General features: G+C 57.1%; 1 protein-coding gene across 2 annotated transcripts in view; it reads left to right on the forward strand.

The window, feature by feature from the left end:
• SDK2 (sidekick cell adhesion molecule 2) overlaps positions 1-26,214 on the forward strand; it is a 262,997-nt gene that overhangs the window by 94,659 nt on the left and 142,124 nt on the right. The window lies entirely within an intron of this gene.

Genomic DNA, 26,214 nt, shown 5'->3' on the forward strand with positions numbered 1-26,214 from the left:
GCACCAGCTAATTAGTCTCTAATTAGCAAGTGGAGTGTAAACAGTCACAACAGATGGGGGAGAAAAGGCATTAGCAGTAATGACCCTTCTTCTGGGGCAGAGTCTCAAAAAGAGGCACTTCCTTGGAGGAGCTGGAGTGGAGGGCAGGCTGGAGGAGGCGAGGTGGCCGGGCGGTGCCTGCTGGTGCCAGATGCCCCGGTGGGGTCTGCAGAGAGGGTGCCTGTTGGTGCCTGGGGGGCAGGTCTGTGTCCCCGACGCTCTGTAGCCGGGGGAGTCCATGTGACAGCACGGAGCACCTTGGGAAGGGAATTTTGTAAGCGAAGGGGAACCGCCACGGATATGACCGCGGGGACCACGGTGGATCTGAAGCTAGGACACATCCTAAGTGGGGACAACGGGACCATGGTGGATCTGAAGCTAGGACGCATCCTAAGGGCCTTGGGGCCTGTGTCCAGGGACTTGGGATTTCCCAGGCGGTTTACACTCTCACTGGGGACACACACACCTGTGTCGTTGGCCACTGACCGATGACCAGACAGGCTGCCGGCATCTGTGTTTCCAGGGCTGCAGGACCAGAGATGCTGAGGAAGTGAGTTGGGATGCGGTGGCTGGCACATCCCTGTCAGCACCCCCAACTCAAGGGGATGCAGAAAGGAGGACTTCTGTGTGTCTAGGGCGGCTGAGCACTCCTCTGCCTGCATCTGGCTGGGGGAAGGGCTGGAGGGAGGGGCCCCAAGAGAGACAGGAGCCAGAGACAAGCATCCAGGGAAATGGAGAGAGAGGACCAGGGCGGACCCTGAAAGGGGAGAGGAGGCCCACTCACGTTCATGCCCTTCTTTACTGCACGCCAGCATGCCTAGCTGCTTAGTCGTGTCCTACACTTTGTGATCCCATGGACTGTAGCCCACCAGGCTCCTCTGTCCATGGGATTCTCCAGGCAAAGAATACTGGAGTGGGTTGCCATTTCCTCCTCCGGATCTTCCTAACCCAGGGATCGAACCAGGTCTCCTGCATTGGCAGGCGGATTCTTTACCATCTGAGCCACCAGGGAAGCCCCAGCCCCTCTTTATTAAATGTCTTAAGTGCTCAGTTGGGCCAACTGCTGGGCTTGAAGCCACGGAGAACTCCCTGGGCTGGGGCGGCCTGGGGCGGGGAGCAGGCCTCTGACACCCCAGGCTGCCGTTCCAGTGCCAGGCAGGCATCTTCCTTCTCTGGAAAACAGCAAAGCTCAGCCTCGGGCTCCACCTGCAACAGAGCAAGAGGGAGCCCCGGCCTCGTCTTCCCTCAGAGAAACCGTCCCCTGGGGCTGCCATTGCAGCCTAATTAACAGACCTGTTGTCCCACCAGCCTGGCAGTCGTGGGGTAAGAAGGGCGGTTTCATCGTCTGGCAATGTTACCCCAGCCCTGGCAGCTTCTTAGGCTGGCGGCATCCGCTCGGGCTCCTGGAGGTCGCCACTTCTCCCGGAAGGCAGGGCCCCCGGGGGCCCCCTCCCTCCCCGGCACCTGATTCTGGGGCTGGGAGACGGCCAGCAGCCTTCCTCCAGGGCCCAGGCCTCCTGTCGGGAGAAGCGTTTGGCTCCTGCTATGGGGCTGGGGCAGAGCGCAGGGCTGTTCACTCCACCAACGTGCGGGTGGAGCACCTACGAAGCAGCGGGCACCCAGGCGGGCCCCCCTGAGCATGGGAACACGTGGATGTGGACCCAGCCCAAGTCTGGACCGGGACCCCTCGCCGTTGGCATTTGGAGCCGGACCATTCCTCGTCGTGGGGCAGTCCTGCGTATTATACGGGGCATCACAGCGTCTTTGGGTCTCCCCACTAGATTCTAATACCGCTGCACAACCACTGCACTTGTGACAACCAGACACATCTCCAGACAGCATCACATGTCCCCTGGGGAGGTGCTCCCCACCCGCGGTTGAGAACCCTGGTCCAGACAGAAAAATGCATAAGAGATCACTCGAAGGTGACGCAATGGAGGTGACAACGCAGAGATGGAGGCGTGTGTCCCCCCGCCCCTGGGACTCGGGGCGCAGTGCCCAGGGGAGGTGGGTGGGGAAGCCACGAGGGCAGTCAACAGGAGCAGACCCTGGGGCTCAGGCTCTGTGTGGGGGGTGGGGGCAGGAAACCACAGCTGCTGGCTTCTTCCATCTCACCAGTATTTCCAGAACACTCATGTTTCTGGTCCAGTGACGGAAGGGTTCTGTATTCCTCGTCAAGGGCTTCCCTGGGGGCTCAGTGGTAGAGTCTGCCTGCAGTGCAGGAGACATGGGTTTAAGCCCTGGGTCGGGAGGATCCCCTGGAGGAGGAAATGACAACCCACTCCACTATTCTTGTCTGGGAAATCTCATGGATAGAGGAGCCTGGCAGGCTACAGTCAGTGGGGTCGCGAAAGAACCAGACACGACGTAGCGACTAAACAACGGCAATCCTCATTAAGGAGTATTTTATCTACTAGTGATGGGGTGCCATGGAAGGAATTATAGCAGGAAGCACGTAATTGGAAATCCCTTTAATTAAGGAGCTCAAGCTAATGACTGGAGGCCAGGAGGCCAGCCAGGGATGGGCAGATGAAGCCTGGAGCAGAGATGAAGGGAGAAGGGTCTGAGGCGTCTTGTGGATTTGAGGGGTAGTTAGATGGTAATGGGATGCGAGGGCCACGGACAGGCACCACTGTCTGTGGCTCAGTTGGGGGACAAACGCTACTAATTGTGCTGGAGAGTTAGAATTCTATGCGCTTGCAGAGACTGGAGTTCAGCTTTGGGTCTTTTGACTTTTACAAGCCTGTAGGTGTGTGCTAAGTCACTTCAGTCGTGTCCGACTCTTTGCGACCCTGTGAACTATAGCCCTCTAGGCTCCTCTGTCCATGGGATTCTCCAAGCAAGAATACTGGAGTCGGTTGCCACTTCCTTCTCTAGGGGATCTTCCCGACCAGAGATGAAACCCTTGTCTCTCCTGTCCCCTGCAGTGGCAGTCGGGTTCTTTACCACTAGTGCCACCTGGTAACACCTTACAGCCTGGCAGTCGTCAAAATCAGGTCAGTTCATTCAGGCAAGAAATGAGGGTGAAAGATCAGGGTGGCGTCAGCTATCTAAGCAATAGCTGACAGCAGGAAAAAAAAAAAAAAAAAGTGGATCTTCTTACCAAAGGAAAGGGTGGGCGTGAGAAGGCTGAGAGCAGGAACCAGGAAATGCCCGCCTTTCAGAGCCTGGGGCGTAAGAAGAGCAAACCCGGGAGGCAGGGAGGCGAGAGAAAGACCTGAAGAAGGCGGCGGTCAGCCCAGGTTAGAGGGTTTCAGGGACGGGGTGGTCGGCTGGCCGGACACCCCATAAGCCTTCTTGGAATTGATGATTAGGAGAAATTGGAGCCTCTTGCAAGGGAAGACAGAAGGGGCTACGTTTCCCCGTGGGCTTTTAGCTGGAAGATTTGTCGGCATCACAAGGGGTATGGCGTTCCCACCAGCCCTCGCCCAAATCGGTTTCCTCCTAAAAGGTCATATGGTGTGGTGACATTTGTTAAGACTCCCAGCGGACACAAGGTTAGAGGCAGGTAGGTGAAAGTAAGACGGAGACAGAATTTAACATGAGCCAAAGGTGATGCTGTTCTTGCATGATTGCTTCCATCCAACCGGCAGTCTGGACCCCACCAGTGACCAGATCCAACCCAAGCTTATCCCTACACCTGTTTATGGGGTCATTGGTCTTCTATGGATCCTGTGCAGAAGAATGAGGACCCCGGAAATGAATTAAGAAGTTGGAGCTAAGTGTGAAGAAGCATGCTCCCCTTTGCCTTTAAGTATTGGTCCAACCTAGACCATGCGGCGGTGGACGGAAGGGTCTGCCCCTCTCCCTCCACTGAGCTTCACTAACCCCACAGGCAGACGGGAGTGGCCCAGCATTCCAGAGGCTTCTCTCCTACCTTCCCCACGGTCCAGATGGCATGAATCTGCCTGCAATGCAGGAGACCCTGGTTTGACCCCTGGGTCAGGAAGATCCTCTGGAGAAGGAAATGACAGCCCACTCCATTACTCTTGCCTGGAAAATTCCATGGACGGAGGAGCCTGGCGGGCTACAGTCCATGGGGTCACAAAGAGTCGGACACGACTAAAGCGACTTAGCATGCACAAATTCCTCCAGCATGACCTCCTCTTACCTAATTCCATCTGCAAAGGCCCTATTTCCAAGTGAAGGTCATGTTCTGAGGCTCCCAGTGACCATGAATTTGGGTGCAAAGGGGACCCTGTTCAACCAAGTACACCAGCCTGCCTGGCTCCCTTATATTAAAAGCCTTGTCTAAGTCAGCTCCCTAACCTATCCTATTTAATGATCACACCACCCTTCATCTGGGCGTTGCTCCCTCCAGTTTCTGACTACAAAATCGAGGCCTGAGGAGCTGGAGTGGATTTTCCAAAGCCTCCAGCTCCCAGCGGTGGCAGCGGGCCAAAGGCAACCCCTCCTCACCCAGCGCGGTCTGCCCTCTGCTAAACCTCAGCGCCTCCATCCTGGTCACTCATTAACAGGGCGCCCTGCTGCCAGCTCGTAAGTGCTTTTCAGTACAAGCTAATCCAGCCCTCCTCTCCCCAGAATCATCTTTCTTCTGGACTGAGAAATATTTTCTCCCTACGACTAAAAAGAGAGCCAAGGGGCTTCTCTGGCAGTCCAGTCTGGCTTTCACTGCAGGGGCCACAGATTTGACCCCTGGTCGGGGAACTAAGATCCCACAAGCTGTGTGGGACAACAGCAACAACAGAAAAAAATTTAAAAGAGAGTCACGTCTCCCCAAAGGAGATACTTACAGAGGCTTCAGTGGTCAAAAGTATATAGGAAGACTCAAGAAAGAACAGAGAAAAGAAATACTCAGGGTCCATGAGAGTGAGAGGGCTTCCGAGGGGGCCCAGACAGTAAAGCATCTGCCTGCGATGCAAGAGACGTGGGTTCAATCCCTGGGTCAGGAAGATCCCTTGGAGAAGGAAATGGAAACCCACTCCAGTATTCCTGCCTGGAGAATCCCATGGACAGAGGAGCCTGGCGGGCTGCAGTCCATGCGGTCTCAGAATCAGACCCACTAACACACATGTGAGTGGGAGCCACCCGAGGGGGCTGGGGAGAGTTCAGGGGCCCCAGAGGAGGCAGAGATGCAAGGGTGAGGCGGAGATGCAAGGGTGAGGCAGGGATGCAAGGGTGAGGCAGAGATGCAAGGGCGAGGCAGCCCCTTCAGCTGCCCCCTCCTGCATCTGTGCCTCGGCGCAAAGCAGCTGGATGTACTGGTCGGTCCATACATTATCTGGGACGGGGCATGGCCAGAGGGACTCCTCTCTTAGCCCTCTTCTCACCCGGAAATAAACGCTTCGACCTTGAGGGGATAAATGATGTGTTCTGAGTGGATGAGCCACGGAGAGATTGACCTGCCGTTGCGGATGGTGGCTCTGCAGCGTCCAGGAGTCAACAGACGCGGGCGGGCACAGCCAGAGGGAGATGGAGCAGGACAGCGGGGGGAGTGACAGAGGGGCCCCTGCCATCCCCACTGGGGCCCTTCCCCTGGACGCTTCTGGAAGAGGAGGGCTGATGGCGTACATGGCCGGCAGCTGGGAGGTCCTGGGGCTGTGAGCCCCTAAGCTCTGCCCTTCTGGGAGGGCTGGTGCTCAGCTGGTGTTTAGTTGCTAAGTTGTGCCTGACTCCTTGCGGCCCCCTGGACTGCAGCCCGCCAGGCTCCTCTGTCCCTGGGATTTCCCAGGCAAGAATCCTGGGGTGGGTTGCCATGCCCTCCTCCAGGGGTTCTTCCCGACCCTGGGATCAAACCTGGATCTCCTTCACTGGCAGATGGATTCTATGCTCAGTCACACCTCCTGATTCTAAAACCCTCCTGGGAGAACACGGTGCAGGCAGCTTGAGGAGGCGGGAGGCTGCCTTGGGACCCGGTCTGGGTGTTGGACTCTGCCAGACCTGGGTGTGAGTCCGGCCTCTGCCGCTCACGCCCACGTGACCTCGGGCAGACCCTCAGCCTCTCTGCATGGCTGCTTCCTCATCTGCTGGAGGGGCGGCGATGACCTTGAAGGCCGCTGCACAGACGTGGTGAGACAGGCCTCGGAGGTCCCTGGGACAGCCTGGCACGAGGTGGGCACTTTACGCGAGTCAGAGCTCTCTCGGTGAGTGCCCAGACCGTCAAGGGGGCCGTGGGACCCAGAGCGCGCGGAGAGCCCCCTGAGGCTTTGGAGCTGTGCTTGGCAGTGGTCAGAACTCCTGCCTCGTGGCGCTCCCATTTCTGTCTGACGCATCCCCGACGGCCCCTTCTCCAGCCCCAGATTCCAGACTTGGACACCTGCTGGACACCCACATGCCCCTAGAACTAGACTCAGCATTTTCTCCCAAACCAGCTCCTCCTCCAGGGTTTGGGTCTCAGGAACCATCACCGCTGACCTTCTCCCTCGGACAAGCCCCACTTCCGATCTGACACGGAACCTTCTCCATCTGCCTCCAGAATAGCTCCCAAGTCCCCATACTTTTCTGTGCTCCGACAGCAACTGATGCTGAAAGCCTGACCTCTGTTCACTGGCGCCGAATCCAGTCTCGGAGGCAGAGTCTGGGGCGAAGCAGAAAAGCATAGCTTTATTGCTTTCCCAGACAGAGGGGGACACAGCAGACTCAAAAACTGTGTATCCCCACCCGGGGGGATCTGGTGAGGGGTTTTATAGCGGCGGTCCAAGGCTGGGGTTGCTGGGAAGACTGGGGTGTGTGCAGAGTCTGTGCTCCTTTCATCTGGCCTCAGGGGGCCTTCCCTGCTTCCCTGGTTGCTCAGCAGTAAAGAATCTGCCAGTGCAGGAGACGCGGGTTTAGCCCTGGGGTTGGGAAGATCCCCTGGAGGAGGAAATGGCAATCCAATGCAGGATTCTTGCCTGGGAAATCCCATGGACAGAGGAGCCTGGTGGGCTACAGGTTGCAGAGAGTAGGACTCGACTTAGCAACTGAACATGAGTACCAGTCTTCCCTGGAATGAAGATCGCTGACATCTTCCGCTTGTTCAGTTCTGTAAAGAGCTCTAAGATACTGTTGTGTGTGTGCCTTGAGACAGACCAGACGTGCCCCAAAGCTGCACTGGTGTTTCCTGGCTGCTCTTCCCTTGTCTTTGCATCCGCGCCCTTCTCTGATCACCCACCGTTGGAATCTTCTCTGTGGGACTCAGGGAAGCTCGTCGAGTGTGGAGTCCGTTCCCTACAAACAAGGACATGGAAAGGCTTCCGTGCTTCCATGGAGCCCCACAGCGTCCTGCCCCACCACCACCAGGGTCCAAGCGGAAGCATCTCCTCTCTTCTCAGCATCCTCTCTCTCTCTGGGCAGGGAAGTACTTTTCCCCCAGAAATGAAAGACAGTGAAGTCTCCAGAAGGAGGTATTGCTCCCTGGAGATCGTCTCTCCCTGGAATCCCCAGCAGCAGCCCTTGATGGACTCTTTTTAAAAATATTTGTTTATTTGGTTGTGCTGGGTCTTAGTCACGGCCCGTCCGATCTTCGGTTGTAGCATGCGAATTCTTAGTCGTGGCATCTGGGATTTAATTCCCTGAACAGGGGTTGAACCTGGGCCCCATGCATTGGGAGCACAGAGTCTTAGCTGCTGGACCACCAGGGAAGTTTTCCCAATGGACTCTTGGCATCTGCTTTCATCTCCTCCTGTTCCTGTCCTGCAGGAGGGGCAGAGAAAACGGCAGCTGTCGCTTCATGGGCTCCGAGACTGCATGGTCTTGGTCCCCACTCTGTCCCAGGGTGTCACGAGGTGACCAGTGCAGAGGTGACAGTCCAGAGCCGCTGGACTCACCCATGACAGAATGACTCACAAGGATCCCCGGCTGCCCCAGTAATCCCCAGCGCCCCGCTCCGCCCCCAGGACCCACGGGACCTGGTCCCCACGCCCGCGGCTTGCGGTACCCCGAGACGCCTCACGCACCTGAATGCTATCTCTCCAGCCAGGCTGCAGGGCCTCCCGGTGCGGCCGCGTGTCCGCCTTTGTGTTCCGGGGCCTTTCCTGTAGCTGGTGCTCGCGGAGCGGAAGGGTCGGTGAGATGAGTCATGACCTTGAGCCGGTCTGTGCTGAGGAGGCATGTGTCCTTTATTCCATCCTTTTTAAGGGTTGTTCCACACCATCCCCAGCGTCTTCATCTTCTCGAATGGTGTAGGATTCTCCTCTGGGATCCAGGGAACAAAACTGGACTAGACTTGGGAGAGGCTAGAGATGGAGCTTGGGCAGGTCCTATCGCCTGAACAAGCGCCCGGGATGCACGCACGTGTGCGCACACAAACACACACACACACACACACACACAACACGCACACTCAGAAACTGACATCCAAGCTCCTGAGCACAATCCAGAAGCCCCGTTATTCTCTGAAACCCCGACCCTCCCAAATCATGTATTCAGAAACCCGGCTAGGAGATGCCTCTGCATTTTCTCGTGTTTTCCTTACCCTGGTTCTGCGAGGCAGGAGCTATGATCTTCACCTCGTTCTCCTCCAATGAAGAAATCAGCTCAGAAGGTTTAAGTGACTTGTCCAGGGTTGTGCAGCTCCTAACTGGAGAAGCCAGGGCTCGAAGCCAAGTTTAGCCTGCAGATCGCTCCTGTGGCCACTGGTTCAGCCACGCTTCCGTCCTCATGCCCCTCCTGCACCCTCCGTCCCCGTCGTTCAGAAGCACCTGAAGTCCCCAGAAGCCACTGCTGCCTCACGCTTCCTGGCTTCTGCACACCCCACCCTCTGCCCGAGACAGCCTTCCTCGGCCTGATGCAGGTCCCACCTTTCCTGATGGCCCCTCCAGGCCCGGCCATGTGTCATGGACTTCCCTCCATCACCATCTCCCCGAGAGCCTGTGAGCAGCTGGAGGGCTGATGTGTTCTTCCGGCTCATTGTGCCCCTCCCACACACAGAAGGTGCTCAATAAACCTTGCTGAATTAGCAAGTTGAGTGAAATGCTTACCCTGGATTACAACTGAGAGCACCTGTGTGGGACAGGCGTCCGGGGCCCGAAACCTCGAGCGAGGAGTGGGGGCCTTTGTGGGCAGTGGGGTGGAAGGGCCAGTGAAAGCCGGGAGGAGCAGGTTCTGGGGCAGGACGGGGTGTTTGGAGAGGATGCTCTGGGCCTGATGCTCTGTGTTGAGGGAAGTGAAGGGGGTTGGTGAGAGTCAGGAGGGGAGACGGGAAGGTCAGGGGGCCCTGTGCCTCCTTGGCCTCCGTCGGCCTCTTCCCGGTTCCTTCCCCGTCTCGCCTTCTCATTCATCCTTGTGACGGGCTCCCATGGGGCTTTTTTGGACTACATGTTTTATCCCTTGTCACCAGCCAAACAGCCCTATTCTATTAATTTATAGTCCTTTCCGGTAGCTAGTAGCCTTCCTGTAAACCCACCCCTCTTTCCCACGCTGGGTTTACCCCCCGCCAAGCCACAGCTCCCGGGTGGCCCTCTGCTCCCCACGCCGAGGCGTGGCCGAGGTCCCCTGGGACCCTCCTGGCCTCAGCCCTTGGAGGGCCGCTTCTAGAGCCCACCCTCTCCTATGTCAGCTCGCCATGAGCACCTCTCCTGGGTCTCACCCTGCTGGGGACAAGACCCTCGCCCATCCCGAATTCTTCTCTCAAGGGCCAGCCCTCAATGACACCTCAGCCTCCCAGGGAACGATGACCCTGGCCATGACCCAAAGGGAGGCTGAGGTCTGAACATCTAGCATGGCCTGCATGAGGTCACGCAGGTCCTGGGGACTTGATCGCCCTGACCACGTGCCGTGTGTGACGGTTTTGCAGTCCGGACCCCATCCACGGGAGCTGTGGGCTCATGGCAGGAGCTGTGACTCTCATCCCTGCCTCCCTGGGACTCGTGGGTGGCCACCGACAGAGTGCCCAGACCCGGCTCCCCGACCTCTGCGCCTGCTCCAGGCATCACGGTAGAAGGAGCGTGGACTCTGCGGACAGACCGCTTTGTATTCCCCTCCCACTGCCTGCACTGACCGTCTGTGTGGCCTGGGCTAAGACGCTCATGACTTGGAGCGTCAGTTTTCCTCTCTGTGCAATGGGATTGCCGTGTCTGCGTAGGCTCAGAGATCACACACGGAGACACCTGGTCCCCGTAGCCGTGGATGGAGGCTGGCTCCGGGGACGTGGGACCCTGGCTGGGTCGGGGTGGAGAGCCCAGCCAGAGGGGAGAGGGCAGTAAGGGTGTGACTCCCAGATCCCTGTCTCCAGTTGGGGGCTTCTCTGCAGGAAAAGGGGCTTCCCTGGTGGCCCAGTGGTAAAGAATCTGCCTGCCAATGCAGGGAGACACAAGTTCGATCCCTGGGTCGGGAAGATCCCCTGGAGAAGGGACTGGCTCCCCACTTGCCTGGAGAGTTTGACAGACGTGGATCCTCGTGGGTTACAGTCCGTGGGGTTGCAGAGTCGGACACGACTGAAGCGACTAAACGCTGCAGGAAAATGGGGAATTCAAGGAACATCATATCCGCTTCCTGAGCCCGGGAGAGCTAAACGTCCTGCCCATGGCTGGGCCTCGGTCACCGGGGGGAGGCTGGGGCTGTGTCCCAGGAAGGACGAAGGAAGGGGGGCACCGCGTGCATGGGTGGCTGGGGTGGGGGCCACCCCGCTCTCCTTCCCAGAAAGGCTGGGCTTCCGGGGAATGAGTTGGAAAGGCCGAGTGGGGCTGTCCATCACTCCACTGCGTCCTGCCAACACGCCCGTCCCGCCGCCCCGGGCTTCCTGGCATGCGGGCTGCTGTCAGTCACCATCGGCGGAGCCGGGGCCCCGCCACAGGGCAGCCGGCACGAGGCTGGGGTCAGGAGGGCACGTGGAGGGGTGACACCAAGGATGGGGCGTGATGCATCGAGGCAAGGTGGTCAGAGATTACAGCAGAAGCCTCTGGAAACAGGAGGCCTGCTTTCTCTCTTCCTCCATTCTGTTCTGTGCCAGCTGCTGGGGAAGGGACAGAAACGGCTGAGACGTTTGCCCTCATGGCAGAGGACGGGGGGCCCCAGGGGCTTCCCAGGGAGGCTCAGTGAGCACAAACGAGGGGCTCGCTTTGCTGGGGGAGCGGCCGTGAAAACTCCATGGAGTCGGGGGCTCTGCTCCATGCTGGCTGTTTTATTTATTTTTTGTAATTTTTGACTGGGTCACGCACATTGGGATCTTAGTTCCCCAAGTGAGAGAAAGTGAAAGGGTCGTGTCCAACTCTTTGCGACACGAAGACCGTCGGGGCCAGCCCTTCCTCCTCTCCCTCCCTCTTCCAGCGCCTGGTGTCAGCACATCCACATCGAGGCTTATCAAGGCTTCCCTCCTGTCTCTGCATTGGAGTCACGCCCTTCTTTCCCCCCACCCCGTGTCGCTCACCCTGGGTGTCCGTCATATTGGATGGGGGCCTACTCTGATCAGCTCATCATCTCTTGATCCCGTCTGCCAAGGCTGAATTTCCCTCCTCCCCCACCAAAAAAAGACTGTATTTCCCACTAAGGTACCACGCTTAGGACGTCAGTGTATCTCTGGGGGACGTAGCTGAAGCCACAATCAGAAACGGAAGGTCCCCTGGAAGAGGGCATGGCAGCCCATTCCAGTATTCTCGACTGGAGAATCTCATGGACAGAGGAGCCTGGCGGCTATAGTCCATGGGGTCACAAAGAGTCAGACCCGACTGAAGGGACTAAACACAGCATCAGGGTTAGGACTTCAGCATCTCTCTGAGAAGACATCATTCAAGCCATAACAGGGAGTGTCTCAGAAACACATGACAAACTTTCCAAAGCACCCAGACCTTGCTCCGTCTAGGAGTTCAACTTGGAAAGAGGGCAGTGGACATCTGTGAAGTCCTTGTGCCCATTTTATAGATGGAAGAAACGAAGCCAAGAGCTGTCAAGCGAGGCAGAGTGACTTGGTATCAGAAAAGCTGGACCTCAACTGAAACCCCTCAGTCTCAGTTTCACCATCTGCCAACAAAAGGGGTTGGACCGGGCGAGTTCAAGAGATGCTTCTTCCGGTTTGGGGTGTGGAGCCTGTGAGAAGCCGCGGGCAGAGCTGGGCCGGGCTGGCCTGTGGCTTTCAGGGCTCTGTCTGAGGTCCAGCCCCAGCAGCCGCCTGCACGCCTCGCCCCTCACACAGGAGGGCTGGGGGCCAGCGCTCGGAACACAAACCCCATCCTGACATGGACCGCGGCTCCTGTGAGGTGCTCTCGGTAAACCTGGCCTGCATCTCATTAGCATGACTTTCCTGCATCCCTGTCTCTCTCTCGTTTGCCACTGGCATCAGCTGCCAAGGCCCAGGCTCCTCCAGAGAGGGCTGTGGAGCCCAATGAGATCTGGGGACACGGCGTCGGGAGCGAGAGCAGGAGGGGGGGATGCTGAGGGGAGAGGCCGCCCCCCGACCTCCCCGGGCGGGTGACCATCGGGATCAACAGTGGCGGGCAGACGCCCTCACCCCCACCTGCAGCCTCGAGCTCGGCCGCCTCTAATACACGACAGATGGGCGCTGGGCTTTCAAAGGGACAGAATGGAGAGGCGGGGCGGGGAGTCCCGGCTGGCTCCCGGGCGAGGGTAATGAATGCAGCCCCCCGGAACGGGGCGGGGGGCCGCCGCCTATCTCTGCCCCTCCCCTCCGCTCCCCTCCTTTCAGCTGGCTCCGTCCCTCGGCTTCTCCGAGCCGGCCAGCCCGGCTGCGTCCGGAAAAGCCACCTGCTACCAGCGCACGTGAGCAGGCGCAGGCCAGCCAGAGCCAGGTGGGCTGTGGGGGCAGCTGCAGCCTGGGGGATGGGGGTCCAGACGGCCCCCAGCCGTCATCCCCCACCTGCGCTGGGGGTCAGCCCCCGCCTCCTGCACCTCGGGCTGAGCCCACCTCCTCCACTTCTAATCCTCCTTCACACTCTGGGTTGTTGGCTTTTGGCGACCCTGGGTTTTGTGGGAGCGTCGAGAAAACTCACTCGTGATGTTTACCTGTAACGCCACCCCGGCCGCTTCCCAGGCACCGGATGCGGGAAGGACCCTACCCGGGAGGGACCCTACCCTGCCAGATGCTGGCCCATCGTGGACCCAGGATGGTGAATGGACCACGGGAGGCCTTGGGAGTGTGAGGCTCGCCCCAGGCCCCAGGCAGTGAACGCTCAGCCAGGCCTCTGAGCCTGCTTTCTTTAAGTTCTATCCCAGCGAAGCCTCCTGAGGCCCAGCAGGCGGGGTGAGGCAGGACTTCCCTCCTGCACCGAGGAAGCGACTGCCCAGAAAGCTCAGATGCTGACTCCATTCAGAAGCGCGGAGCGGGGAGCCCATGTCCACCTGCAAAGCAGAGGCTTTCTGCCCTCATGTACTCAGCCCTTAAGTTTGGGCAGCAGCTGGGGAGGGTGTTCGTTTGAGGCCAGGATGGGCGTTTGGCCCAGTTCCCATGAGGCCTCCTGGAGTCCCAGTCCACCCTCTGTGACCCGGAGAGCAGGCCCCGCAGGCCCCTGAACTGGGAGGGACCCTGAGCGTCCCATCAGGGGAGGAGGTGAAGGCAGCAGCCAGCAGACCCCTTAGGGTGTGAAAGAGCAGTTCGAAGCCCTGCCCAGCCTCCCCCCCAAGGAACACAGCGGGCTGGGGGCGGAGAGGGTGCAGTGGGGGGCTGGGGGGAGGCTGAGTGAGGGAGACGGACAGAGAAACACGCTGGAACCAGGCTGACTTGCGTTCTCTCAACTGAGATGACTCATAAGGCAAAACCAGCAGGGAGTGAACCGCTCCGTGGCACTGAGTACATTTGCGATGTGGGACACTGACTGTCTCTACTTGATTCCGAAACATTTCATCCCCCAGCGAGGACACCCCCCCCCCATACCCATTAAGCAATCACGCCCCACCTGCCTTCTCCCGGCCACCTGGCAGCTACCAACTTCTGTGCTGTCTCTGTGTTCCTCTTCTGGGGTGTTTCATACCCATGGAACCATACAACGTGAGGAATTGGCTCTGCTCTCTGATGGGAAGAGGGAGAAAGGGGGCTGGAGCTCCCAGCACGCCCCGCCCAAAGCCCCTGCTGTGGGAAAGACCCCAGGCCTGCTCAGAGGAAGCTGGCTGGTCACCTGAGCCCCTGGGAGGGGCTCCCTCCGCCTGGCTCTCCCGGGGCGATGACCAGATGCCCGAGCTCCGGGCTTGGTCTCCTCGAGGCAGCTGATGTGGGGCCCCTGGGCATCTCTTCTGTTAAGTGGGAGGTTGAAGAGGTGGGTCCCAATGACTCTTGTACCCCCACCTTCCCCCGTGAGGTCTAGAGGAGAGAAACTTTGTGTAACGGCAAAGGCAGGCGGGATCAGAGATCCAGTGTGTGCATGCTAAGTCGCTTCGATCATGTCCGACCCTTTGTGACCTCATGGACCGTAGCCCGCCAGGCTCCTCTGTCCATGGGATTCTCCAGGCAAGAATACTGGAGTGGGTTGCCCTGCCCACCTCCAGGGGATCTTCCTGACCCAGGGATCAAACCCACGTTTCTTATGTCTCCTGCGTTGGCAGGTGGTTTCTTTACCACTAGCGCCAACTGGGATTCAGAGTCGCTTTCTGAAACAGGAGGAAAGAGACAGGCGGATGACACCTACTCTTGGCCCAGCAGGGGCAGCGAGGACTCCATCCCTGCCAGGCCGGTGGTGGAGGAAGAGGGCTTCCTGCCAATGACCGGGGCCTTAGAAGGAGGCCGGGGCCGTGCTCAGGGACACACCAGGGTCCGTGTCCCTCCGACTGGGCACGACGCCCAGGCGGTGGCAGCAGGCAGGACGCTGGCACGTGTGCCCATGCAGGTGACTGGGGAGGGGCCACGTGCGCCGCGGGCAGGCGCGTGCTGGCCCCCGTGTATCATCCAGCTTGTAAATTGCTCGGGGCCTGTAACTGCTGAAAGGGCCATCGAGCCGCGTGGTGTTATTATTTATGATGAAGCGCGGAGGTGCCTGCCAGGGGCTGGAATGGGCTGCGCGCTGCACGGGACGGACGGCAAATTGAACTCCAATTTTCTGCTCCGCGGTCTTTGTTACACGCCACAAAGCGCTGGTGCGCCGGGGTCAGCAGCCTGATGAATGTCGCGCTTCCCGGCGGCGGCTCCATCTCGCAGCCTCCGCGCGGAGGCAGGCTCTGCTCCCCCTCCCGGCCCCGCCGCGGACTCCTTCCCATCCGGCGCGGCACTGGGCGCTGACCTCGGAGGCTTCTCAGGAGGGCAGGCGGCCGTGGGTTCGAAACCCGGCTCTAGCGCTTGGGTCACCTGTCTCCTCTGATGAGAGTCATTAAAGGGGCAGGAAGCGTAAGCCCCCGCCCCCCGCCCACCCCCAGGTGGCCGTGAGGATTAAATGAGAAAAGACAGTGAGCTTTGTGTTAGGTTTGCCACAAACAGGTCTTCTTCTCTTCCCTTTTTCCAAGGCTGAGCTGCCTCCAGCCCCGGCCTGACCCCAGGGAAGGGGCGGCGGGGAGAAAGCATGGATGGAAGCGCCCATCTGGGAGCAGGGAGGCCAGCTGCCCGGCCCAGCCCTCCCCGCTGCATGTTAGGAAGTCAGTGCTGGTGCTAAGTCAGATTTTCCACCAGCTTCCCCCACTGCCTGTCGCCCCTTCCTCAGGCCCGGTGCTCTGTCTTCCTTGAGGTCATGGCCTTTCTCAAGGGCGGGAAACGGGCAGAAAGGGGGATCACCCCTGGGAAGTGTGCCGCACGAAGCTTAGGGCCGCGGTCCAGTGCTCCCAGCAGAGCCCTTCTGCACCCTGTGTCTGATGGAGTTGTCGCTGGCCGCGGTAGACGGGGCTTCCACCAGCTGTGGGCTCCCGGAAGCATCTCCAAGCCGCCCAGTCCTTGTTCTCAGCCTCCCAGGCCTGTGGGAGGTGGGCGTTTCTCCATCACCAGAGCTTAGGGGAGCAGGTGAGAGTGGTACCCATGTGATGGAGAGAGCTCACCTGCGAGGGGATCTTAAAGAGAAGCAGCTGGAGGACTGATAGATGCCAGGTGGGACAAGTGTCTGTTGGGCCTGGCCAGCCAGCTGACCCCTAAACCTGAGTTTTGGCAAGCCCCTCATCCCCCCACCGGCAAGGGGGGTGGGGCGCGGGTTGTCTTTAAGTTCCTGCTGTGAAGCAGGAGAATTGCTGCAAGCTGATGTCACCTCGGGGTCACCAAGGGGAAGACAAGCATCCTCCACGTGGCATCATGGAGCTTCTTGGGAAGGATTCCAAGCGTTAGGGAGAGTTTTATTCTCACCGTTTTTATGGCTCTAATGAATCTGAATACACTGAAATGATAATAGCACCGTTAGATAAAAGCATTCTAATCAATGGTATAAGTTTAATCTTTGAACCCTGCAGCTGAAATGTATGGCAGGGCTCCCTTCCCCTCTGTTAATTCGGAATAAACCCATCGGAAATGAGAACCATCTTTTTTCCATGCAAGGCTGGGAATGCTCTGGTGTTATTTACCTGTGTGGTTCCACAGGAGGCCCCCTGACTGTGAGATGGGTTTGCAGAGGTTACACCAAGTAACAATAAGCATAATAGGAGCTCCCCTTGTGTGGGCTCTTCATGCAGGTGCTGGCCGAACCGCTTACCCCTCTCCACAGGCTATGGGGTAGGCACTGCTATTATCCCCTTTTTCCATTGTAGACTCTGAAATGCGGAGGGGTTACAGAGAGATGTCCAGGGTCCCGGAGCTGGAGAGTAGTCAAGCCAGGGGTCTTCCCAAGTGGCTCAGCTGTAAAAGATCTGCCTGCCAATGCAGGAAACGCATGTTGGATCCCTGGGTCGGGATGATCCCCTGGAGGAGGAAATGGCAACCCGCTCCAGTATTCTTGCCTGGAGAATCCCATGGACAGAGGAGCCTAGTGGGCTTCAGTCCATGGGGTCACAGAGAGTCCGACACGACTGAGTGAACAATGACAAGCCCAGCCAGGACTCAGATCCGAGCAACCCCACGCCAGGGCCCTGGCTTGTAACCCACTCGACTGTCCAGACCTTGCAACGGCAGAGTGGGGAGAACACGGAGGAGGATCAGCTCTCGAGAGGGAGGTGGTCTGGCCAAGTTCAACCGCAAGTTCACTTGTCTGGTTTTTTTTTCTTTCATGGCTCTGACCTCCTGTAAGTCAGACTCACCGCCATGCTCAGGGGCCAGGGAGGCGAAGGGGCCCATCCGCAATCTTCCCGTGGATGACACGCGAGCCTGGGAGTCACCACACGTGTGGCTCCTGTCTGTGTCCTCCCTGCTGTAAGGGCGGTAAACCAAGAAGTCTAGGGGCCCTGGAGTTGGACATCAGGAAGAAAGTTACGGAGCCCGGCCCCTTGAGCCCTGAAGAGGGAGCAGGCAGGAGGGAGACTCTCTGGCTGATAAACAATGGGCCAGCCGGCTGGGGAGATGGAGGCGGGGTGCTTGGGACACACCCCCCCCATCCTCCGCCCCCCCCCCCCCCCCCCCCCCCCCCCGCTTTCCCCAGGCTGGGCCCCTCCGCCCCACCCGCCACTCCCCAGGGCCGTGTCAGGGCTTGGTTGCCCTGGCTGCCCTGGTGGCCGGGCCCCCCCTTAATCAGATTAGATGTGTATTCAAACAAATTGATGATCCGTTCCATTAGATGCTTTTTGAACACGCTTTTCTGAGCGAGAAATCCATTCGGCTGCAGCTGTGGAGACCGAGGCGTAATTCACTGCCGCGCCCTCCCAGGCCCCGGACGTCAGGAGGTGCCCGGTTTCCTGAAGGTCATCGGCGAGGATTAGATTAAGGAGAGCGAGGGCCTTCTTTCCTGGCTAATGAAGCACTTGGCATGCAGGCGGCCCCGGGCCGAGCTGGGCCAGGCATCTGCTAGGAGACAGGAAAGGGGCATAAATTAGCATCTCATTTGTGGGTGAAGCAGTGAGGGGAAGGGGAGCCGGAGCGGAGGGACTAGGGGGCTGAGGGAGGCAGGCATGTCAGGCGCGGGGTGCGAGGGGAAGAACAGCTGGGGAGCCGGGCGTCCCCTGTCTGCCTGCTAGCATCTGCCTGCTGCGTGTGCACTCCGAACATTTCTTAGGGGGGCGGGGTTCAAACAGGCTTCTGCATGGCGCTCTTCAGGGGCCCACAGCTCCCTACTCCTGAGCCCCCCCCCAGGCAGCCCCCAGGCTCAGTATCCCCCTGACCCGGGTTTCAGAGGAAAAGGCATCACTGGCATGGTGCAGAAGCCCCAGCTGCTCCTACCCCGGTCCCAAACCTTTGCTCAGGGCCTCACAAGCCATCCCAAAGCCAGACCTGGCTCTTGAGCCAGCTTGAAGTGGCCTCAAATTCTGAAAGCTCAGACCTGGGACATTCAGGAGACAATGGGCTCCATAAGGGGGTGCGACCAAGTCAGGGGAAAATAGGTGGGATGGTGATATTACCCCTGGACCCCATTTCCCCATCTCCTCCTCCTGTGATCACCTCCTGGACTGAAGAGCAAGAAATAGTATCCGTAGGGGTCAAGCGCTGTGCTCTGAGCTTGACATACGTTGGCTCACTTAGTCCTCCCAGGAGTCTCTGGGGCAGAGGTTGTAATCTCTTGTGCAAACAGACCAGTAAGCCTGGGGAAATTACTCTGTTCAAGGTCACACTTTACTTGGGCATTTAAACCCAGTTTCTTGTCTCCCACTGGGACCTTCAAGCCAGCCCCTTGGGAAAGGGTGCACCTGGGGGTTTGGGTGCTGAGCAGAGCTGTGAGATGGGGACCCCAGGCCTGCCTTTCCTTCCCAAGAAGCCCCCGGGACTCCAGCCTCTGACTCATTTCACTTGACCCCTCCCACCCACATCTGTTCATCTTCTGGACCCTTTGAAATCTTATCCCCAGGCTTCCCTGCCTGCATCACACTAGCCAAGCCCTCCATAACCCTCACCCCTAGGTGGACCACTCTTCCCTGGGTGATCGTGCCCTATTATCCTTCCAGCATTCTCTGGACCCATGCCTGGCCAGCCCGCCTGGTTCACCCTCACCCCCAATCTAGTCCTGAGCCATGACATCGAAAGCTCTGCCACACAGCTGGTATAGCTTCCAATCCCTGAGAGAGGCCACCATCCCTCACTTAGCCCCTGTGAGGCCACAGGTCAGGGTGTGAAGAGTGGGACAGCTCATAGGGAAGCCCCCTGTCACCTACAGAAAGGATCTCAAACCCTGGAGTGTGCCAGATCTGGGGTTACGTCTATGTGGCAAGATCGTATGACCAAATGTTCCCGAGTTTCATCTGTAAAATGGGGACAAAGAGAGCACTGGCCTTGAAAAGTCCCTGTGACTCTTAACTGAAACGATGGACATAAAGCACTTCATGTGTGGGGAGTTTGAGAGAGAATGTGAAATCAAGGCAGCAGGAATAGAAGGGTGGGGAGAGGAGGGTTTTGTGGAGAGGGGCCTGCCGGGAGCCTCTGCCTCCTCTGACCTGGGGTCCAGCCGGATCCGGAGAAGGGACCAGTTAGGAGGCCACGGAGGTCAACCCAGGGCCACGGGGGTCAATCCAGGACGAAGGTCAATCCAGCACCACGGAGGTCAATCTAGCCTAGTGCAGAGGCTAGGGGGTGGTGAGGCAAGAAGTTGCAGGGATTCCAGCCTCCACCCCATCCCCAAGCTTTCCAGAGAAGAGATGGCTGAGTTTCTGCTCAAAGGGAGAGGCTGTGGGGTCCTTCAGAGCTGGGGAGGGTGTGGTCCAGGCTTGGTGCCCCATGAAGCAGGCCCCATGAAGAGGGCACACAGGCATCTTTTGGCCAGTTAGCAGCATTAGTTGGGGGTGGGTGGAGGTCTTCACCCTGGCCGGCACTCCCAGCTGGCGGGAGTCTGGCTCCAGGCGAGGTGGGCTTCCCAGGGCTGAGCTGGCTGGGAGGTCAGATCCCAGGAAACATGGGGTAGGCTCTGGAGAAATATGGCATTATTGTGCTAGGGGCTGAAGGGAGGGGGGAGGTTAAAGTTGCGATAGCATCTGTGTGGGACCATTTCGCCTGGAGCTTGCAGTGGAAGAATAACGGTGGGGCTGTTTAGTGGGAATTTGGAGGCACAGGCGGCCAGGGGCCCTGCAGCTGTTCTGCGGAACCAGACAGAAGCCCAGGACCGAGGCCGCTTGTTCGCCTCTGTCAGTGGCTCTTCCTTGAGAAGCTTAGGCTCTGGTTATCAGGGACGCCCCTGCCCCGAGCCGCTCCACACCCCTGAGTCCCATGCACACAGAAGACCTGTCCTCTCCTGCATGGCCAGCAGAGCTGCCCGTGACCGCGCACCCTGTCCACTCACAAACGTGTCTGCATCTGTGTGCTTACATCTGATTATAAATGAATGAAAAGGGAAAGTCGCTCAGTCGTGTCCGACCCTTTGCGAACCCATGGACTGTACAGTCTGTGGAATTCTCCAGGCCAGAACACTGGAGTGGGTAGCCCTTCCCATCTCCAGGGGATCTTCCCAACCCAGGGATCGAACCCAGGTCTCCCGCATTGCAGGCGGATTCTTTACCAGCTGATTATAAATAAATAATCCATACCTACAGGGCACAGTGGGGCTTCCCTGGTAGGCAGGTAAAGAACCTGCCTGCTGGGAGAGAGAGACTCGGGGATGTGAGGGCGATCAGGTTGCGACATCCGTCACCCCACTGATCACCAGGGTGACTCGGCTGACCTGGCTGGCCAGGCCTGTGTCCCCTTCCCCCCTCACCGCCCCACGTGCGTCCCTCCCGAAGCTGCACACTCTGTCAAAGAGGACAGCCAGCCCCGACAGAGGAGGACCCGTCTTTGGTCAAGGTATACGAATAGCTGCACTCCTCTGCTAGGATCTCCAAGAATGCTCTCAAGAAAGAGACTCAGGTTCGATCCCCGGGTGAGGAAGATCCCCTGGAGAAGGAAATGACAACCCACTCCAGTATTCTTGCCTGGGAAATCCCATGGACAGAGGAGCCTGGCGGGCCACAGTCCTGGGGTTGCAAAGAGTCGGACACGACTTAGTGACTAAACAGCAACAGCAATAAAACGCTTTCTAAAAGTCACGAAAAGACAAAGAATAAAAAAGTGTGGGCCCCTCCCTCCCAGCCCCAGTCCCACAGTTCTCCTCCCTAAAGCGTCACTGAGCCCAGTTTCTTGTGTGACCCTCTAGAAAAGCCTGTGCGTGTACAAGCAAATTTATTTTTATCCTTGAAGAAAAAAGTGTGCCCAAGTGATGGCTGATTACACACCCCATTCTACACCTTGCTCTTTTCACTTAACAGGAGGTCTCAGGGTTTGTTCCAGAGCCTTTCGGTGCAGAGAATTCTACTGTTTGGAGGTGCAGTCATTTCTTTAACCAGCGCCCTCTTGACAGACATTCAGGTCATTTTCAAGCTTTTGCTGATACAAAACGTAGTGTTGCCTTGCAATGCTATCACTTTATCCATGCACAAGTGTGTGTGTGTGTGTGTGTGTGTGTGTGTGTGTGTGTATGAAGGAGAAATCCCTTAAAGAGTTGGTGGATGGAGGGGTGCATTTTTAGTTTTGATGGAATTGCCAAGCTGTGTGCGTGAGGCCTGGATCTCCGCAGGCTGGCCAGCCCCGGGGTTTTATCGCGTTTTCAAATCTTGGCCAAAGTGATAGGAAAAAAAAGTATCTTATTGAGTTTGCCTTGCCTTTCTCTTATCGCAAAGTTCAGCATCTTTGTCTGTGTTTCCAAGTTATTTGTAATTCTCCTCTGTGAACGGTTCATATCCTCTGCCCATTTTTCTGTTGGTTTGTTCATTTTTTCCTATTGATTTATGAGAATATTTTTTATATCAGGAAAATGAGCTCTTTGTTCATGATAGAAGTTGCAAATATTTTCCCCCAGTTTGTCATTTGTTGCTTTTTGTTTATGGGTATCTTTTTTTTCCATGCAAGATTTTTATATAGTTGAAGGTATCAACCTGTTTTTATGACTTTCTGGAGTTTGTGTAGCACTTAGAAAGTACTTGATAAATTCTTTGCTTTGCTGAGACTATATTTTTAAGCCCCTGTGATTTTTTCTAGTTCTTTTAGAATTTCATTTTTCTTGTTTAAAACGTTGATCCATCTAGCATTTATTTTGCGGTAAAGTGTGGGGAATAGATTCAGCTTGATTTTTCCCCTCAAATGGCATCCTGGTTGCTCTAAGGCATTTGTTGAATAATTGATCTATTCCCCACTGACCTGAAATTCTACTTTAATCCTCTCTTAAATATCTCATACATACTGGTGTCTATTTCTAGACTCTCTGGTTCATTGCTTCATCGGTCCATTTGAAAAAGAACACACAGCTTTAATGATTGCAGCTTTATGATATAGTTTGATATGTGTGCTAATCTCTTCTGCTTGCCATTCTTTTGCAGAATTTTCTTGTCTATTCTTTTGTGGTTTTCTTTTTCTCTTGTGGTTTTCTATTTCTTTTGTGAATTTTTGAGTCACTTTGTCTAGCTTAAGAAATCATCTATGTGTATGTTTTCAAAGTGAGGAAAAGTTGACGAGAATGACATCTGTGGAACGTTGATTCTATCAACCCTTCTCCATTCTCCGTTGTCCCTTCCCCACTGAGAATGTGGCTAGCAGGGCTGTCATGTGCAGTAGTCCAAGTTGTGTACTGCACAATCCCAGAACTAAGGTTGAGAGGCTATTGGCCCCTGCCAAGAGTGTATGGGTTCTTCCTCCCAGGGGATCTGCCCCCCTGCCTATATGATCAAGAGTAGTAATAACTGCCTCTCCTATAGCACACACCAGTCACTTTCCTTTCCTAAGCACTTTATGTTTTTTAATTAAAGCCTCACAACAAACATATCCCCAGTTTACAGCTAAGGACACTGAAGTGCAGAAAGTCAAAGTCACTTGCATAAGGTCAATGATCTGTGTTACCCACCTGTGCAGTCATGATGCAGAAATCTGTTCCTGCATATATAAGCACGCACACACACACACACACACACACACACTCAGACACACAGATACACATGCAATCAGAGAGTCATCCAGACACACACATGAACACACAGACACATACATGTGGATACATACATACGTACTTACGTATGTACAGAGATGCACACAGATGCACGCTCAAAGACATACAGACACACACACACACACAGGCTGTTCCCACCAGCATCCTTCTCCCATCAGTCTTTCCTGCTACAGCTCACACACACCCAGCCCCCCTGCTTTGGGGCAGGGCCGGCCCATCTAGGAACTCACTACCTAGGCTGGCAGGACTCACTACCACGCCTGCTCTCAGTTCTGCATGGGCCTCCCACCCAAATCCCTGTATCCCAACATGAGTCCCGACGTGATGGGCCTTTCATCTTCGGGAAGGGAGGTGTGGCCGCATCTCAGGGTCTTGGGGCAGGGAGCCTTGGCCTCAGCCAGGCGCCTTGTTAGGATTGCTTGGAATGAGGGAAGCTGCTCTCATCTGGGTACCCAGCAGGTTCTCAGGAAAGGCTAACGCCCCACCTCCCCTCTTCCCTCAAGTCATTATCTCCAGCAGCCTCTGGAATCAGCCCATCCAAGCAGAAGCCGTTTGGCTCCAGACTGGCGCCCCTAGGAGAGCCTGAGGAATGAATTGGCGACTGCAGACGTGGCGGGCACAGGACCCGCGAACTGGGTGGCGGAGGCCGGGGTGTGGGTGCCGGGCACATGTGCCCGTGTGCGTGTGCAAACACACCTGCCGCCCACACCCACACCCCACTCCTCTGGCTCTGAGCCAGCCCACCTCCAAGGGATTTGATCTTTGGGGGCTGGGAGCATTATTGTTTTAAAACAAACGAGGGTTGACAGGAGCTAACAGAGGGTTTTTAAGAACGCGATTCAAAGGGCTCTTGAAAGCTGCTGGAGAATATGAATGCGCCTTTGAAGTGCGAATGTGCCCATTTGTTAAATAGAGGAGCCGGCTGCCTCCGAGGGTGGGGAATCGTTTTTCTTGGCAAATGAGTGCCTTCCTGCCTCTAGCTGGAGAGATGCGGGAGGATCCCAGAAACGGGGGACCAGGTTGGGGGGGTCAGCCATCCCCTCAGGACACACTCTGGGAGAGGCGCCACTTCAGCCGTCTTTAAGGCAGTGTGCTCACGTGACAGAGTGATGGGCAGACGTGCGAGTGAGCAGCATCAGCTCCGAGACGGAAACATCCGGGTCCCACGGGGAAATGCCGAGGGGCAGAGTGGTCCACCTGCTCCCGGCCCCGTCGGTCCACCCCCCGCCTGCCCTCCCGTGGCCCCCATGGCGAGGGTCTGTAGCAGGATTGGGGGTCCGGGAAGACTCTCACAGTCTCTAGTGAAGACTGAGAGACCTTGGGGTTGGGGTGGGAATCTCTGCGGCCAGCTGGTGGACCTGGGCCCCAAGCCGACATACGGCTTGTCCTGAGTTGTCAGTCTGTGCAGAAGCTCAGAATGAGGATTTGTCACAAATGCGGAACCTTATCTGAAACCCAAGGATGCCCAACCCTGGCTAAATCTGAGGATGAGAGGATAGAGCGGGGATCCAGGCCCCCAAGCCCCACTGATACTCCAAAGATTTCACCTGGGATGCAGGAGGGGGCCCTGCTCCCCCCAGCCCCTGCGCATCGCCCCCCCCCCCCCAGCCTGCCAGGCCGCAGCTGGGTTCACTCCCTTCCACCCTTGAGTCACTGCCTCCCTGACCCCAGACAACTGCCCCTTTCTCTGGCTTGTCCCATATCGGAGGCCTGGAGAATCGTGTCTTATGTTTTTCACTGTCTGGGCTCCTAGTAGATCATTAACTCTCAGACCAAAGTCTGTCTAGGGTGTCAGCCAGCGCCGAGGGTGATGGAACCCCCTTCCCTGGCAGGGACACCAATTCTCTGATGTCGGAAAAGAAATGAACATTTGCAGAACATTTACTCTGGGCCAGGCACAGACCCAGCATTTTCACAATTGTTATCTCGTTTAACAGTGGGCTTCCCTGGCGGCTCAGGTGGCAAAGAATCTGCCTGCAATGCAATGCTCAATCTCTGGGTTGGGAAGATCCCCTGGAGGAGGGCATGGCTGCCCACTCCAGTATTCTTGCCTGGAGAATCCCACGGACAGAGGAGCCTGGTGGGCTACAGTCCATGGGGTCGCAAGGAGTGGGACACAACTGAGTGACTATATAATTTAACTCTTAAGATATCACTGTGGCTGTTTCTTCCTGTGCTCCTGATGGAGAAACTGAGACTCAGCGAGATGAATACGTGTCCACACCCAGGCAGCTGAGCACAGACCCACAAGGCTTGGAGGGCCGATTCCCAGGGCCTGATTTGCCAGCAGCTTTCTGGCTTTGAATACCGCCCACCCCTCGGACAGGGTGATGGGAGGAAAGTGCTTGGATTTGGGTCTGGCAAGCTCAGACAGTAAAGCGTCTGCCTACAATGCGGGAGACCAGGGTTCAATCCCTGGGTCGGGAAGATCTCCTGGAGAAGGGAGTGGCTACCCATTCCAGTACTCTTGCCTGGAAAATCGCACAAACGGAGGAGACTGGTGGGCTACAGTCCACGGGGTCGCAAAGGGTCGGACACGTCTGAGCGACTTCTCCTTCACTCTTCACTTTCAGGCCTGGACCTGACTCGCCCTGTTGCAGCTCAGGGCTGTGGGGTCCCCAGGCTGTACCCCTGAGAGTGAAGGGAGTGCTGTTCTGAGGAGCAAGTGATCAGAGCCCCCGCACAGAGCCTGCTCTCTGGATGAGCTGGTGAACAGTGCTTCCTGGAGCTCACTTCCTCCGTCTATCAGACGCAAAGGCACTGAGTCTGCGTGTGGGTGCCTTAAACCCATCTTCCTCTTCATCCACGTTTCACCTTCATGGTCAAGTGCAGGGTTAAGTGCTCAGCCTGCAGGGCTGGCTGCTTGCCTTCCAGCTGTGTGACCCCGGGGCGGGCTTCTAACCCCTCTCTGAAAGATGTATTTTCATCCTACCTGCTTGTGGGCTTGCTCGTAGATCAGTGAGTGAAGTCGCTCGGTTGTGTCCGACTCTTTGCGACCCCATGGACTGTAGCCCACCACACCCCTCCGTCCATGGCGACCCAGAACCTGGTAGTTCTTCAGTCCCTGTGTTGTTTCCAGGGCGGGCCCCTCTCCGAAACACAGGTCTGCTCAACGATGGGTGTGGAGGCCCTCTCCCCCTTGCTGCGTCTCCCAGTTCGTTTGTCAAACCCCTCTTCGATTTCACTTCTGCCCCTCTTCCGACTGGCTGGCAGACAGAAAGCCTCTATCTCCACCCAAAGCTTTTGGTCTCAGTGGTCCCCTGAAGTCTGGGGCCCCGCGTGCATTGTCTGTGTCTAGGGGATCTGGGGGAGGGGTGGAGCTCATGCTTGGCTGGACTAAGTCGGG

Source organism: Dama dama, chromosome 5 (genome assembly GCF_033118175.1).
Source record: "Dama dama isolate Ldn47 chromosome 5, ASM3311817v1, whole genome shotgun sequence".
Taxonomy (NCBI): Eukaryota; Metazoa; Chordata; class Mammalia; order Artiodactyla; family Cervidae; genus Dama; species Dama dama.